Source organism: Solea solea, chromosome 12 (assembly GCF_958295425.1).
Source record: "Solea solea chromosome 12, fSolSol10.1, whole genome shotgun sequence".
In the NCBI taxonomy this organism is placed as follows: Eukaryota; Metazoa; Chordata; class Actinopteri; order Pleuronectiformes; family Soleidae; genus Solea; species Solea solea.
Genome location: NC_081145.1, coordinates 9466813 through 9484067, shown reverse-complemented (window position 1 = coordinate 9484067; position 17255 = coordinate 9466813).

Sequence of the window (17255 nt, the reverse complement as noted above, 5' to 3'; positions counted from 1 at the left end):
AGAGAGTCCCCCAGCTCCTCTATAAACCCTGTCAAAGACGAGAGTGTGCGTGTGTGCGTGTTTGTGTGTATGTATATGTGTGCGTCCCAACCCACGTATAAGAAGGTCCTGCCAAACACACATCCATGTAGGGTCATTAGCCCACTTTGGATGTCTCTGCTTTGTGTCTTAATGGCAACTTCCCAAACACTCAGCTTCCCTCTTCCAGGACTTCCCACAACTCACACAAATACACTTTGTCTCACGTACACACACACACACACACACACACACACGTATATATGTATACACATAAAAATGCAATGCAACCTGGCTGTAAGAAGCGTGGAGGAGTTAAGGTATCAGTCACGGTTGGTGTAATTATCGGATGCCCAGGGTGAGGAAAAACTGAGCTGTGTCCCAATTTCCGGTATCCCCGGGGCTGCATCCTTCAGATGCTGCACGTGAAGGCTGACTGCATCACAGCTGTTGTGACTAGGCTGTCCCATTACAAAGGCTCCTTCAAATGCGGCCAACAAATGCAATCATTCCATCCATGAGCAACAAAGGCTCCATCAGGTGGGTCTTTCTCAGGCCAACTGATCTCAGGATTAACGGCATTTGAAAATGGACACCAGAAAACTGGAAAGTCCTTGCCATATCCTCAAAGTCATCGTGACACGGCTCTCAGAGCGCGAGCACCTTCCAGTTAAAACCAAGCTGCAGAGGAGGGTCTCGTAACCATAATGATTGGCATTTGGAGTACAGTCATTACAACTACCATAACAACACTGCTAAACATGGAAGACAGTCTGAAGTCTGTTGTGAAGGACCTCTACAGCCACCACTGTCACCTATACCTGTGTAAGTGAAGTGGAATCTGAGGGTGATGAGGGTTTGTGAGGAAGATGATGATGATGATAAGAACATATCTGGAGTGAGGCCACGTATGTTTGAGGTAATACACGAGACCGGAGAAACACAGGCTCAACCCTGCAATGGAGGTAATGCAAGCTGAATGAGAGCATCCAAATATTCATATTACTATGTATTGATACTACAAACTGAGTCATCAAAAGCAGATTTGTGAGCATTGCAACCTCTAAAGAAATGGCTCTTTTGATATGATTAGTTTGTATACAGCATGTATCATGTGACCATTCAGGTACACTGGGCAGGCACTTGTCAGAGTAAACAGGAAGCCGATTCAGCTTATTTACTGAGTGTCCAAAACTGTTTCTTTTATGGGACTGATAACAAGGTGAAACTACAAGCAAGTTTTAACTCAGCTGATCAGCAGTCAATTTGTGGCCAATCAGAACCAATCAGGAAGTGAATGTATGTGTGGGTTGTCTCTGGTTTCCTCCCACAGTCCAAAAACATGTAGATTTGGAGATTGTGGACACTCTACATTCACTGTAGGTGTTAGAGTGGATGGTTGTCTCCTGTGATGGACTGGTCACCTGTCCAGGGTGTTCCCTGCCTTTTGCTCTATGTCAGCTGGGATTGGCACCAGCGTCCCCCATGACCCTCATGTGAAGATGGATGGAGTAGACTGACATTCGGTAATCAAGACGACTTGTGGGGACATTTTTATGGAAAGTTTCTCACCTCTGCATTACATTAACCAATGTCCTAAAATGATTATCTTTCATGTCAATATTGACTGTCATCAACTGTGTTTCCAGCAACAACCTTGCATGTATTTTCAGCAAACACTGGTAGACTGACTGTATCCCAACTGCCCACCTAATCACAAGCACAGTTGTAGCCAGCTTGCAAAACTAAGTCAGACATCTAGGAGCCAAAGACCCAGAAATTCTCAAGAGTCGATTGGAGTACAAAACTTAGCAGGAAAGCACTTTGAATAATGCATGTACAACTCCAGTGGCATGATAAGGTTGCTTTGTGTCTAATAGATGTAAGGTGGCAGTAGTTACTTAAAACGTAAGCCAGAACAACTTCAAAAGACAAGAATGTCAGGGTTGTCTTTCAGCTTGGCTTAGAATTGTTATACCTTCAAATGGCCAAAGATGCATTACTGTAGTCATAACCAGATGTTGGCTGCTACCAAATTTGGTATGGAGTCCTGGCTTTGCTTCTGATCTATTTATCTATTTATCAGTAATACACGACCTCAGAGGATACATGAACCGACATCCTCTCACCTGCCACCAGAAAGCCATGAATGCTCAGAGGACTCGGGCAAACAGGTTTGTGTGAGCTGCTTGAAGTCTCTGAGCATGGCCCTGCAGTCAGAGAGTCCTGCAACACGTCTCCCTCTCATGCCGCGTTGTAACTATTGATAAGAGAATCTGCTCTAAATAACAGAGATACACAGAGATGGGATCACTTTCTGGGGAGGTTGTGGGAAAGGCGTGTTCTTCTTTGGAGCTAAACTGTTGAGACAGAAGCCTGCTGTTCCTAAAATTCCTCAGTGTTCACACCTCCCAACATGGACCTCTCTCGTCCACGTCAGGACGCAGACGCCATTTTGCTGACTCAACTCCAGTCAGATAGGACTTACTGAAGCATTGCCACGTGTACTGTAGCGGTTGATGGTTTGGTTTTAAAAAAAAGACTGAATGTGGTTTGCACCGTGCAACGTTTGTCAGTGGGAGAAAACCCTTGTAAGCGATAATCGTGCCGTTAATCCACTAGTCTGACAACAGCAGAGAAGCAAAGAAACAAAATGGCAAAGTTGGTCTTAAATGTTTCACTTATCACCTGCAGTGAATTTATTGGGCCTCTGTATGGATGAGGTCAGTGTGTTTAGCGCAAGAGATGTGCTCACTATTTCTGAATCACACACACACACACACAAACTGAGACACACTCACTTACGAGGGCCGCTTCAGTCAGGTTTTCACTGAAATTAACAGCATGTACATGGAAAACATTCACACAGACGACTCACTCATGCTCTCTCTCACACACACACTATCACTCGCTTTGTGTCACACACACACACACACACACACACACACACACACACACACACAGAGAGAGATGACTCAAGACAGCAGAATGTGTTTTGCTGCCTGCTAAACACATTCTGCTCTCATCTGAAAGCTCCAGACATGAGATAACATGGATCCAATGATGACCGTCTGTCTGACCAAAAGAAAACGACCCCCTGGCCCGAGTCCTGTTACCTACTCCATGGCACGCACTCACATATGCACGCACAGACACACACACACACACACATATACAAAAGCACACAGCTCGCACAAACACAGATGTACATAAACAATCCCCAGCCAGCTCCGTGGCATATTCCATTTAATCCCAAACAATCACATGAGGCGCTTGTGTGACTGATCCGTTGCATATGGCTGAGAGGAAATTTACACTCTCCGTTCCTTTCATTTACTTAGCTGTTTATCTATGATTAATCAGGCCACTACATCCTGTCACTTCTCGATAAAACAAGTCATATATCTGCAGGCTAATGGTCCGGCACAGTATTGTGCAACGTTTCATGTCTGCTTCAATGGATTTTATACATGCGTAGATGTAAGATTTTTAAATATGGGAAAGGTGAATAAACGCGGATCCCATGAAGAGCGTGCGAGTCCTTGGACTACGTGCAGGACGTGCCATGCCAGGAAAAAGCCCCATGGAAGTGACACTTGACAGAAACTCCTATTTACACTTGACGTAGTGAGTGATCTGCTTGTCAAGACGTTTCTGGAATGCTTTGCTGTTCTATGAGCTAATACAGTACCGAGCCACTGCTATGAGATCACCCAAAGATCGCCTCAGCTGTGACATGCACAAACACATACGGAGTAAAAAAAAAATATGAAGGTGGCTGAACTTCTACGGAAAGGTCACCTGCTGCCTTGAGTCAACTCAAACTGGATGATACATTTTGTTCCAACACAGGTCAAGTTGTTGACTGAAATAGTCATATCATAATAAGCAAGCAAACATTGGAACTTTTATTCAAACAAGGACAATGTTACACTTGGTTGTGTTTGTTTCCGAGTCCTCTGCGGATTGTACGTCAGTACAGCGCCACACGTCGGTTTCATTGCTGTTTTATTATAATCATTTTGGTATTTTCTATTTATACTTCTTTAACCTCAGACTTTACCGACAAGTGAAGTTAAAGGTGACACGTTGGGACCAAATTCAGTTATTCAAGACTGTGGAAAACTTAATAACTTGTGTTTAATGTCTAGCACCTGTTATTACAAGTGCTGTTAAATATAAGAAATTGTTATTTCACATTATTTATATGTGGTTTATTAGGAGTTTATTATACAAACCTATCATTATTTAAAGTGTATAGTGTATATATATGTATATGTTCCTAAATCACACACACACACACACACATACTGTGTAAGGCCTACGTATGTGAGTGTCCCATTGCACATATATCCATGTTTTTTTACCCCTTTGTGCAGTTTTCCTCCACAGCCAAATGCAACACAGTTTGGAAACACAACATGGATCAGTTCCCATCATTGCCATAGTTGCCATTTTCATAGCATTAGATTTTTCCAGAGTGGAGAACTTCTGTTTGTTTTTACTGCTACTGTCACACATTCAGCTGCAGCACAACCTGGTTCAAGCTGCCGGACCTGACAGAGGTCCTTTGTATCATAAAACCTACACACACACACACACAGTCGCCTAAACCTATGGATTTGTTCAGTGCATTAATGACTGACAATAAAGGCATTCCCATTAAACACACAATACAAACACACACAGGTTTGTGCAGCTATTCTTTTCAGGACACAGCGTTGACTTACATTCACTGAGACAGCATAAACAAAGCCTTATCCCATAACCAGTTAATGCCCGAACCTTAACCTAACCACAATCCAAATCTTAGCCCTAAACTTGGGGCTGAGGTTCTGCCTCATCAAGACCAGGTTTTGGTCTCCATGAGGACTACTGGTCCTGACAATGTCAGTGTGTGTGTGCCAGAAACAGTCCAAAAGAGGTAACACATACAAGAACACTCCTGACAGTAAGAAGGTGAGCTGGTTCCTTTACATCAGAGTTTCCTTCAGTCCGGCTTGTTGGGAAATAATAAGTAGCATTTAACAGGCACAAAAGGAAACAGAGGAGGAGAGAGAGAAAGAGAGAGAGGGGGAGAGAGAGAGAGAGAGAGAGAGAAACCACCATGTCCACTCACACAAAGAGTGTGTTTGAGTGCCAGCTTTGCAGATGGAGCAAGTGAGTGCGTAATAACAACGCTGATGACTGATTTTTCTTTAACACTGGAGCCTATTCCTTCACATGGAAAACGGCAGCAGAAGAAGAGGAGGAGGAGGAGGGATGGCGAGGAAGGCTGGTGAAAAAAAACAAAACCCACTGTATTCACCTGATGCCAGAACATAACATTATGACCCAATCCTTGTTATGTTTACTGGTGGGGAACACTCAGTGGTGCAGGAAGCAGCTATAACATTGTTTTTCCCTCCTGTTAAAAAGCTTGTGTTCTAGTAAAACTTTGGGGGGTTCAAACCCACAGCTCCCCTCAATCTGCTCGCAGGGGGAAAGCTGAGTCACCTGAGCCCGCCTCTGCCCTGCGGCTCTCTCCATCTATCTATCCATCTTTCTTTTTCCTTTCTTTTCTTTCCTCTCTGACTTTAGAGGCAGCCACCGAGTACAGAGCTAAAGTTTTATCTTAAGTACACTCATTGACATGGATCCTTAATGTAATCCATAAAAAAAAGTCTGGTTTTACTTTCATATGCTGTAATCACTCAGTGGGCAAGACACGTACAAAGCAAATATATATAAACAAGGGGGCTATTTAAATTGTGTCTGTAGTGTTTTTTTGTGAGATGATTTTCAGTGGTGTTGTCTGGAAAATGTGCCTCTGTAACACTTTATACTACAGTATGATGGCAATTATGTGAACCCTTTAACACCGAGCGCATCGCTGATGACACAAGTGCACTTTGCATTACCATAGTTACGCAAAAAATAAGAAAGGTAATGCAACGGGAAAAATTCCAACAGTTTCTCAAAGCTGAGAAGTTGCACGTCAAAGCCAACATGTGGTTATTACGGTAATTTCACTCACGCTGTTGCAGGAAACCGGAGAATTCGCTTCTTTGGCGAGGGAAATATAACAAATGTTATTGTAAATATGTTTTATGCTGTTCAACTTTCTAATTGAACACAGTGTTTTTTCTAAATACAACTTTTTGTTTTATCTTCATTTTGAATGGTTAAAACAGTGTTTTAACATGCAGTAAATTGTAAATAACTGCCAGATATATAAAAATGGGCAAAAGCACTTACTCACAGGACATTCTCTGGTCCTTTTATGGTTAAAATAAGCAACAACAAAAACAGACAGACATTTTGAAGGGTTAATGTAATATCATGTTAATAATTTTGTAATAAGAAAGTAATATTATATAGTAATACCATCTTATTTCTATAGTAATCACTGTACTTGGTAATAATAATAATGTGTGGGATGTAAGAGGAGGTTAGATTCAAATTTACATTCATCATTAATCAACATTTCATTCGCGAGGAGGAAAAAAAAGCTATTACCAGGATTTGTCTTTGGAAATAACATAATTATTCTGACAGTAATATTATCTCCTTATTGCCACACTATAACCATTACTTTTACTTTTAACTTAAATATAGACTCATATTACTGTAATATTAGCCCACTATTATCATAAATATTGTACTGTACTGTAATGTAAAACGTAACAACATAAAAAAAGTCCAAGACCAAAAGTGCTGATCTCAGTTCAGCTCAGCAGCAGCATAGAATTATTTATTAATTGATTTATTTATTATGAAAGGTTTATACTTTTGGAACAATAGCAGGAAGTTGACACTACATGAAAGAATAGAAGAATGTAAAAAAAAAAAGAGGAAAAGAAGCACATGGTGCCATGTTCACAGACATAATGTTTGAATGAGGAAGTGCCTTTGAGTACTGCGCCAAACACTGGTGATGCTGGTAGTAAAATCATAACGATATCACTATGGAAACTATGATGAAATGAAACGGTTGGTTAAATTGTGTCACACACAACAGTATAGAAACAAAAAGTAGACGCAGGTCATGTGGGGTCGTGCGTCTGTCATAAGATGATATGTAGCCATGGACCGTGATTCTGACCTTGGTTCCATTTACAAGCGTAAAACTTTGCTTTGAATGAGGTCAAAGAAATACAGTAGAATATAATCCCTCTTCATCAACACAACAGAGAGGTCCTTCGCACAAACAGATATTGTGTTACAGCAGCAACAACCGAGAAATGGCAGAGAAAAGAGGAGAGAGAAAAAAAACCAGGCCACGAACATAACAAGGTCGAGGCAAGATGAGCTGTTGTTGTCTGAATAAGGACTGAGCAAACTTTTTAATTGCAAATAGATTAGACCACTGTAGCTGTGTGGTCTCTATGTAAACTCCCTCAATTTCTTGTTTTGAGACTTGTGTGGATTCTGTGACTTTTGTTTGTCTTCACAAGACCCAGGAATCTCTGCATTGTGTACAAGAAAGAGAGGAAGGGGTGGAGAGAGGCGGGGAGACACAGAGAGGGAGAAATATGAATAATACTGAGTTAAATGTCAACGCAACCTCTCTATTCACATCAAATATGAGGCAAATTAAGCAAATCACTTCAAGGGATAGAGTCTGCATTTACTGATGACGACCCGGTCGTTGAGGAACTCTCACAGTTTGAAGATTAGAGTCCTGTTTGTTTGTTGACAGTCCCAGGGGTTCTTTAAATACTGAATACTGAATATTTTGAACGTCACATCATCAACAACACACATTCTGCATGGTTAGATGTAATACCAGTCAGAAAAGAAATCAACCTTGGTTAAAAGAAAAACACACAATATCGCTCAGTGAATCTAGGGTCAAAAAATTATAATGAATGTGCAAATAAAGTGCATGAAAAAAGAGAACACAGCTGCTCTGTAAAGTGCATGTGGAGGAAGGCGCCAACAACAGCACAGATTAAGACTCAGACTGGAACGACGTGTGCAACATTAACAACAAATAAGCCAGAATATAGTGTTACAAGAACAATCTGCTCTATACTAAGCTTTATTGGTGCACAACAACAACGGAATTTTGTTCATCCAAAAGTTTTGTTTTTTGACTACTTGTTTCATGTCTATAATATTTACTTTATACTTTTTCATTTAAAACAGTTAAGTATACAGTGGTCTACTACACTAAAAAAATGGAGAAACATACCTGAAGTGAATATGTACTCACATTAAGCAATCGTTTTTATTATAACACTGTTATATATTATCAAATGGAGGGAAAAAAGAGAATCGACCATCCATCCATCCATCCATCCAGCTTCTACCATTTTATCCTCCACATGAGAGTGGTAGTGGGTGCTGGTGCCAATCCCGGTAAAAGGTGGGGTACACCCTGGACAGATCTCCAGTCCATCACAAGGCCACATAGAGACACAACCATTCACTCTCTGTCTCACACTCACACCTATAGTCAATTTAGAGTGTCCAGTTTGCCTAATCCTCAAATCTGCATGTTTTTGGACTGTGGGAGGAAACCGGAGAACCAGGAGAATCCCCCCCCCCCCCCCCCCCCACACACACACACACACGGGGAGAACATGCAAACTCCATACAGAAAGGCCCTTGTTGAGTGCTACCCACTACACCAACTCTGTGGCCAAACATATCACCCCCAAAAACAAATTATATCACATACAGCCTTTGGCCACCCTGATTTCTAAAAACTGGCATTGGCATCAGCCATGGTATAACCCATACAAGTCAACCTCTCCTTCTTTTGGCTTTTCCCTTTAGGGGTCGCCACAGTGGATCATCTGCCTCCATCATCTTCTTCTGTTACATGCACTGTCTTCATGTCCTGAACCTTCTCTGTGATTGTCCTCTTTTCCTCCTCCCTGGCAGCTCCATCTTCAGCATCCTTTGTCCAGTAAATTCTCTCTGCACGCAACCAAACCATCTCAAACTTGCCTCTCTGACTTTATTTCCAAAGTTCAACCTGAGCTGTCCCTCGAATATGTTCATTTCTAATCCTGTCCATCTCAGCATCTTCAGCTCCTCCGCCTCCTGTCTTTTAGACAGAGCCACTCCAAGCCATACATCATAGCAGGTCTCACTACCGTCTTACGGACGTTCTCTTTCACTTTTGCTGCCTTCCTTCTATCACACATCACCCCTGACACTCGCCTCCACCCACTCCACCCTGCCTGCACTCTCTTCCTCACCTCTCCTGTGCATTGCTTTGGAAGGTTGACCCCAGGGATTTAAGGTTTATCCACTTTCACTTCCTCTACTACCTTGCATCCTCTCCATACCACCTGTCTCACGGTCAGTCACACACAGGGATTCTGTCTTGCTCCGACTAACCTCTCCAGTCCAGACCTCCACCTGCCCCGTGCTCTTATTGCAGGGTACAACACTATCATCAGCAAACAACATAGTCCATGGAGACTCCTGCCTGACCTTGTGCTAATCCCTGATGTAATCCCACCTTCACCTTGAACCTGGCACCCGATCATAAGCTTTCTCTTCATCCACAAAGACACAGCACAACTTCTCCTTCTGCTCACTATTCTTCACTTCTTTCCCACGTCTTCATGGTGTGGCTGATCAACCTCTACTCATGTCAAATGGCACAACACAACCCTGACCTGGCTTGAGTCTTGTGTTCCACCAACGATGAAGACTGCAAGTGTCTCTTTCATTAGTTTGTATTAAACCTCAAAGCTTTTATAACGGCTTTGGCGAACATACAGTACATGCATCACATCCCTTCAACCAAGCACAGGGGTCAAGGCGTTTTTGAAGCTAATCTAATTGAAAGCATTGTACTACACCATGTTGTCATGTGGATTTATAACCGTTAGCGCAACCACATTAAGTGCAAGTAGCAAGTATTTTGTAACACGGTCGACAAAAGGGTTACTGATAAATGCAGAGGGTAGGGATTAGGACGGCGGTGGAAGCCCTCAGACACTGCTATGCCCCACATACTGGGGAAAGCCCACTCATTCCATCAACACTATTTACATAACACCATGGAGAAAATTGGCCCATAGCAGTTAGCTTTTCCATGTGTGCCACACAGTAGAGACGCTGTTACGATAATTGTCCTCTTACACGAGCAGAGTGCATATGCAGTACAGTATTTACAGTAAGAAAATAAAGACAGGAGGGATGGCGAGAGGGAGAGAGGGAAAGTGAAACAGAATGAGAGAGAAACAGAAAACTGCTGATCAGTAAGAAGAGTGGGGTTCCACGGATATCCCCCCAACACAAACACATCCAGTGTTGATTTTTGTCATTTTCTTGGCTCTGTAAAGTACAGTAGTTGGCAGAACAGTAAGCTCTCTATGGTTTGTATGACTGAATGTCATGGTCTTAGAGATGGCTTCCTGCTGCCTCAGCATTATGCCCTCGTCTCTCCCTCTGTGTTGACCCTCACCTACTCTCTCCTCCATACCTTACCTCATTCACTCATCCACCATCTCTCCCAGTTCTCTCCTCTCTGATCCAGTTTACAAAACACTCCACCTGGGCCCAGCTGTGGTGCTTGCTACACCTACTGCCCAGCTGGCTTTCATTGTTCGCAATTAGTTCCGAGGCATGTTTTTGACAACAAGCGAAAGTGTATACGTGCAAAACCTGCTCGCACATTTTTACAGGCTCGCACATGTCACTCAGGGTGCAAATGGATTCACACATCTGAGCATAAACATGCTTTCTGTGCATTTCACAATCTGCAGGAAATCAGTAAACAAGGGGAAAACCATGGATAGACATTGGTTTGAACAGGTCCAATTATTAAGAACAATCCATCAATATGCAGAGCAAGTCCTGGAGCAGGCTCAGTAGAAAAACATGGCAAAAAAGTGAAAGCAGAAAAAAAAAAAAGTGGTTCTTACGAGGAGGGAGAGAAAAATCTGTCTTTACAATCCCCCTGTTTCGGCCTGCCAACTTTCTGCTGGCTGTTGGTAGTGCGGAAATGAGAGCGTGCTAGATTCTCCCCTCCCGAGAATAACACAAACCCCTCAAAGCTCAAATCAAACACACAATCCACGTCACAGGAAACCATTTTGAAGCGTAAAACCTCCCAATGGGAGCTCCATTTGAATGCTGCGGGTATGCGCTGCCTTGCTCGCCCCCTGTGCCTCCCCCTCTCCCCCTCTCCCCCCTCCCGCTCTCTCAAGGCTTCAACCACAACCTAACCCGAACCACACCACCTCTCAGACGACAAGACTCCCTTTTTCTCTCTCTCATTCTCTTTCTCTCCCCACGCTCTCTCTCTCTTTGTCTCTCTTTCTATCTATCCATTCCTCCTTTTTTTTTTACTTCACTTTTCTTTGTCTCTCTGACTGCAATATCAACTATTCTAATTTCATCATCAACGACAGAAATTGGATGGATAGATAGATAGATAGATAGATAGATAGATAGATAGATAGATAGATAGATAGATAGATAGAAAGATATGTGTTGTGCTGATTCACACTTAGTTTAATCAGGTTAAAGGTCATTTACCAGTTCACTCTGCTGAAGTACTCAAATGACCTCTCCTGCCACAGGCAGCCCTCGCCCCCCTCGCCCCCCTCGCCCCCCTCGCTCTAACCACAGCCACTCGTAGCCCCAATCCTGCTCGACTTGCTTCTCTAACCTCTCCCCCTCACCCTCGCCCCCCCTATGCCTGGCAAATGAAACACGGAGGTCAGGGGGGCAGATGGGAGGCAATCACAGTAGTTTGTTTTGGCTCTCTTACCCCCACACCAAGTCTTTGGCTGTGCAGAAGCAATGCTGCCACCTTGCCTGCTTGCTGCCTGGGAAACAAACACATCCTTAATCACCCAGAGGCCCTGTATCCGCCAAGGCCACACTAGTAGAGCCCCGTCTGACAAGCTCAGGCCAGAAAAGTTGCACTCCGTCTGATGATCTCAGGTCACAGAAGTCAAGCTTTGACTACTGAACCTTGGCCGCATTAGCATCAGCCAGACAGTCAAATCCAGGTCACATTAGTCGAGTAACCTTTGTTGAAACAGTGCCAACAAGGACATACTCTTCAGGCTCGGTGTCTCCTCCACTAAGGCCACTCCAATCAAGCTGTGGTGGTCAAACCCAGGTCCGTGAAAGTCAAACTCCGATGAATGAATTCAGACCATAAAAGTCCAGATCGGCTGCCTGAAATCAAAGCAGGAAAGACTGATCTATCTTTGGCTGGGCGAACACTTCTGTCATTATGTTGGCTAAGTGTTGGCGAACGCTGCAGTTGTCTGACGCAGCTGAGGGCTGGCACTGAAACAAGATGTAAGACAGGAGAAAAGATGCTTTAAATGAGAGCCAGTGGCTAACAGCCATTCAGACCAGAGATGAGTTAAACAAATAGTCTTGTGCCATCTATCCCTCCTAATCCCTAAAACCAAGACCTAACGATTCTAAATCTCATTATTTTTCTCTCTGTCCATCTGTCTCTCACGACTTCACCTTCTCAGATATTTTCCTAACCACGATTCCTAACCGCTCAGTCCTTTACCACACTTTCACCCTTCAGTCAGTCACGTACACGCGGTCTGAAGGATCAGGGTCAACGAATCGAACACATTCAAGTCTGAGAATGTGTTTGTGTAACTGTTTGTGTGTAAACAATAGGGGTACTAAAACCCCAGCCAGCATTTCTACAGCTTCCCCACCAATGTCTGTTTGACAATAAGAACTAAGGCGGTGCTCCAGATCTGTGTAATACTGTAAACCACAGCATTCTCAGACTTTAAAGAATCCTTTCTGGGATATCTTATTAGCATGTACTGTATTAGTCCTACACACAAACACACACATGGCTTTACACTCTGTCTCCACCAGGATGTTGGACAATTAACCTCCAAGTCTCCAATCCCTGAAACAAAGAGATTAGATCGAGTTTGATTGTTGAGCGTCCCGATAAAGTAGAGATCTCCCCGAATGGAGGAAATGAATTCACCCAATCTCCAAGGCTCACGGTTGCCATGGTCTCTCTGTTCTTCCCCGAACTGTATTTCAAGTCAGAGTGACCCGCAGGCACACGCGGAGCAACGATAGACCCACTGATCCCCATCCAACCCACCGTGTAGCCAAGCGGCAGCTGGAGAACTGAGCAGGTACATGAGGAGCTGAGACCAGCCGGGTCTTCCAGGAAGTTCAGCATCAGGGATCAGTCTGTGTTATTGACTTGGCAAAGCCTCCAGCCAGTACAATTCCATCAGAGAGGGATTCACTGACTGCACAAGTGCACATATGTGTATGTGTGCAGACCAGGGCTTAGTGCTCTGTGGTCCAGATGGGTGGCCAGGCCCCAGTCGATTTCTGTTATGTTAACTGAAGCCATTTGAACATTCTATCTTGGTCGATCTCTCGCTGAAACACACTATGCCTTATGTACTGAACTAACTAAGAGGTTCTTCTGTATGTGTCACTGTTGTTGAGTTGTGTCAAATGCAAATGTAAGTGCTGAACAGCTGGCAGGGACGGGGACCACCCAGCTGGTAGAGCAGCATTGTGTTGACAGAAGATAAGCTGAAGTGGAGTGTCAGGAGAAATTCTTCCAGTGTTCCAGACAGACAAATGTGCTTAAGCTTTCACAAACACATATGCCACAAAAAAACAATGCCTGATAGCTCCTCCTCCTGTTGTTCACCACAAATAAATCTCCCAGCGCAAATACACAGATCAAAGATGCTGTCATTCCCATTTAGTGATGCAGGCTGGCATGTGCCATCTTCTTTTGTCGGGACTTCTAATTGATCCTAATTGATGTTGTAACAGACGACGATGGGAAGATCTCTGGAGGAGCACAAAGTTGGAAAAACAGCATTCAGTTTTTATTAGGCACCAGCACTGCTGGAAACCCCAGAATTAGACATGGCTGGCTTGGATGTGTATGAACATGATGAAGCAATAAGATGCTTCACGCAAACCAGACCAGGACAAGATATTAACAAATTCTACAAACAGCGAAGGGAGAACTATTCAGATCTTAAACTAATGTTGAAATACCACAGTAAGTAATAGCAGCAGAGTGTGGAGCTAATTATGTGTATCCACTTGGGTTGATTATTTCAACGGAACATTACAGAACGAGCAAACGTTCTGTACATATGTTTGCTTTAATCTGCAAAGCGTAAGTGTAACGAGCTGTCAAACTGCGCATACTTACCCTCAGTACCTCATTTAAATAAAGTACAAGATCCTCAAAAGTGTATCATACGAGTATCAGGGCCAAACTGAAGAGAAAAAAACATCATTAATATCATGAGAATAAAGTCAGAATATTACGAGAATAAAGTCGGAATATTATGAGTATTTCTTTATTTGTGAAGCCCCAATCAAAATGTAACTTCACGAAATGCTCTGCGTTCTCCCATTTGATGCAGGTTGCAGCTTATCATCTGAGATTTTGTTGAATAATAATCACAACTTTATTCTCATAATATTACGACTTCATTCTCATAATATTACGACTTTATTCTTGAAAGATTACGACATTATTCTCATAATATTACAACTTTAATTTCATAATATAACGACTTTATACTTATAATATTGCGACTTTATTTTCACAATATAACTACTTTATTCTTGAAAGATTACGACTTTATTGTCATAAAATTACAATTTTAATTTCACAATATTACGACTTTATTCTCATAATATTACAATTTTATTCTCGAAAGATTAAAACTTAATTTCAACATATTACAACTTTATTCTTGAAAGATTAAAACTTTATTCTCAAAAGATTACGACTTTATTCTCAAAAGATTACGACTTTATTCTTGAAAGAGTACGACTTTATTCTCGAAAGATTACGTCTTTATTCTCAAAAGATTACGACTTTATTCTTGAAAGATTACGACTTTATTCTCGAAGGACTTAAAAAACTGGCCCTAAAAGTCCGTTGTAGTATCAAGTATAGCTATTCTGTGAAAAATTTGATAATATGCATTTGAGGATTATTACTGCTGCTGTTTACTAAATCCTTGTTCATGAACTTGAATTTTACAACTGGCAACAAATGTCCCATTGTGTGCTGTCATTGCATTAATCCACACTCTTCTCTAGTCAGACTATAAAATAAGTTTATGGACAGTAGGGCTGTGTATTGGCAGAAGTCTGGCATTAAGATTCATATCCATATAAAGGGGTGATGATACATTACATTGAGATATTTTGGCATACTATAAACAGGGCCATATGTTGCAATTGTATTCACCTTCCAAAACAGTCTATTGTGAGAAATTCTCATAGTAAAAATAACAATGTTATAGGCATAAAAATATACAGTTTCTTTGTTTAGTGAGAGGAAAGAGAGGGGGAGAGAAATGGCTGAAGGCCTGCTGCCAACTCACAGTCAGAGTCATAAATACAACACAAAACCAGTGTCAAGAGTTTTTCTGATATATCAATGTAGCACTTCAAAGAATCAATATGGTATCATGCCATAAAATGTGAGTAGTTGACATTCAACATGTCGAACTGCAGTAAAAGAAACAGCTTCAATGTGTAAATAATATTGTGTAATTTTGTGATTTGAAACTGTAAAGCGTCTTTGACAATCTCTTAAATGTACATTGTGATCATTTTGTTTGGCATCGAGCTGGAAATTGCCCAAAAAACAGCGTGCGCTTTATTAACTGTATACCAACAAAAGCAGCTCAGTAAATGCAAAAAAAAAACAAACACATTAACAGCCAGTTCACGTTTTTTTTTCTACAATGTCCTCCTTCAGTTGTTCCTCCTGGACACGAGCCAGCAAGTGTATAGATGTAAGTACAGTATGACCATGTGTGAGGGGCCACATCAGGGTGCGCTTTATGTGTGCGAGTCGTTCACAAGGAGGCATGGACACGACCATGAGACCATCGTGTGCGTGTGTGTGTGTGTGTGTGTGTGTCCCTCTTTCTTTGTGTGCGCGGTAAATTCTTGGAAAAAACGGAAGATGTTAGGGTTTTTATATGTAAGGGTGCGTACAGTACATGGACACACAAGGAAGACACACACACACACACACATATATACGCACACACTTATGGGGTGACAGAGTGCACTGGCTGAGCTCAGATGAACCAATGGCAACCTGGGGAAGGAGGAATGTGTATGGCGCTAGTCCAAAAGAGGCCGTCAGAATCCTCAGCAGGCAGCCTCGGTTGTCTTAGTGAACAAAAGTGTGAGTGGGTGGGAGTCTGAGCATCTGCACAAGAGGCTGGTAGGGGTAGTAATTGTGTAACGTTATGAGTTTGTGCAATTTTGCAGAAAGCTGGCGATTAATTGTGTTGACGTATGGTACAAATGCTTTAATGTCAACAACACTAGCCAGGCAGCAAACTGTATACAAAGCTCTCTTGCTTTATTGCAGTCATGCACGGCCATGCCTTCATATCTGACCATGGAATGATGAGATAAGGTGCAACGGCTCGCATCTCGCCTGCTAAATTCCTTAACAGCTGCAGGATGCGGTGAAGCATCTGTAGGCAAGCGGTCAGTCAGTGCTGGCAGAGATGGGAGATGTGTCCCCTAGGGGAGCGACAGAGAGTTGGGGAGGACACTTACGACACACCAGCACTCATCCCAAAAAACACAGCATGATGTCATGCAGATTCCAAACATGGACTGCAGTAGCAGAAACAGGGTCACGTGTGCACTTGACTAATGCACAACTACACAAGGAAAAAAGGAGCCGAGAGAGAAAGGAGCGAGGAGAGAAATAAGAAGAACAAGGAGAAGAAGAAGAAAAGCGAAGGGGTGTTTAAAATATTCAACCCTGCTTCCATTAACCAGCCATGTAGAGATGAGAACACAACCTGCACTGTACATCTCAGGAGAGAGAGAGGGAAAAAGGAGAGATGGTGCACCGTGGGAATAGACCTCTCTCATCCAGTAGCCCTTAAATCCAGCTCAGCATTTTCTCAGTGATGTCATCATCTCTTCTTCCCTCTCACTTCACCATCACCTCCATCCGCTCACTCTCTGAGCTCTCTGCATCTCGCACGCACATGCTCGCATTCCCGCCCTCTGCAAACACTCATTGTGTGATGCATCCCAGTAAACTGTACGTTGTCGGCCGCACATAGATTCCCCATAAACGTGGAGCTGCGTACACGGTGGGGCTCGCACGCTTGTGTGTTGCCACATAGCCCTCCGTTTTCTTCACCGTCGCACAGCATCGTCTGACGGTGGAGAAACGCTGCTTTAACAGGCGAAATGGCTACCAGCTGCCTGGACAGGGCCAGACGGGGGGAGACACATTG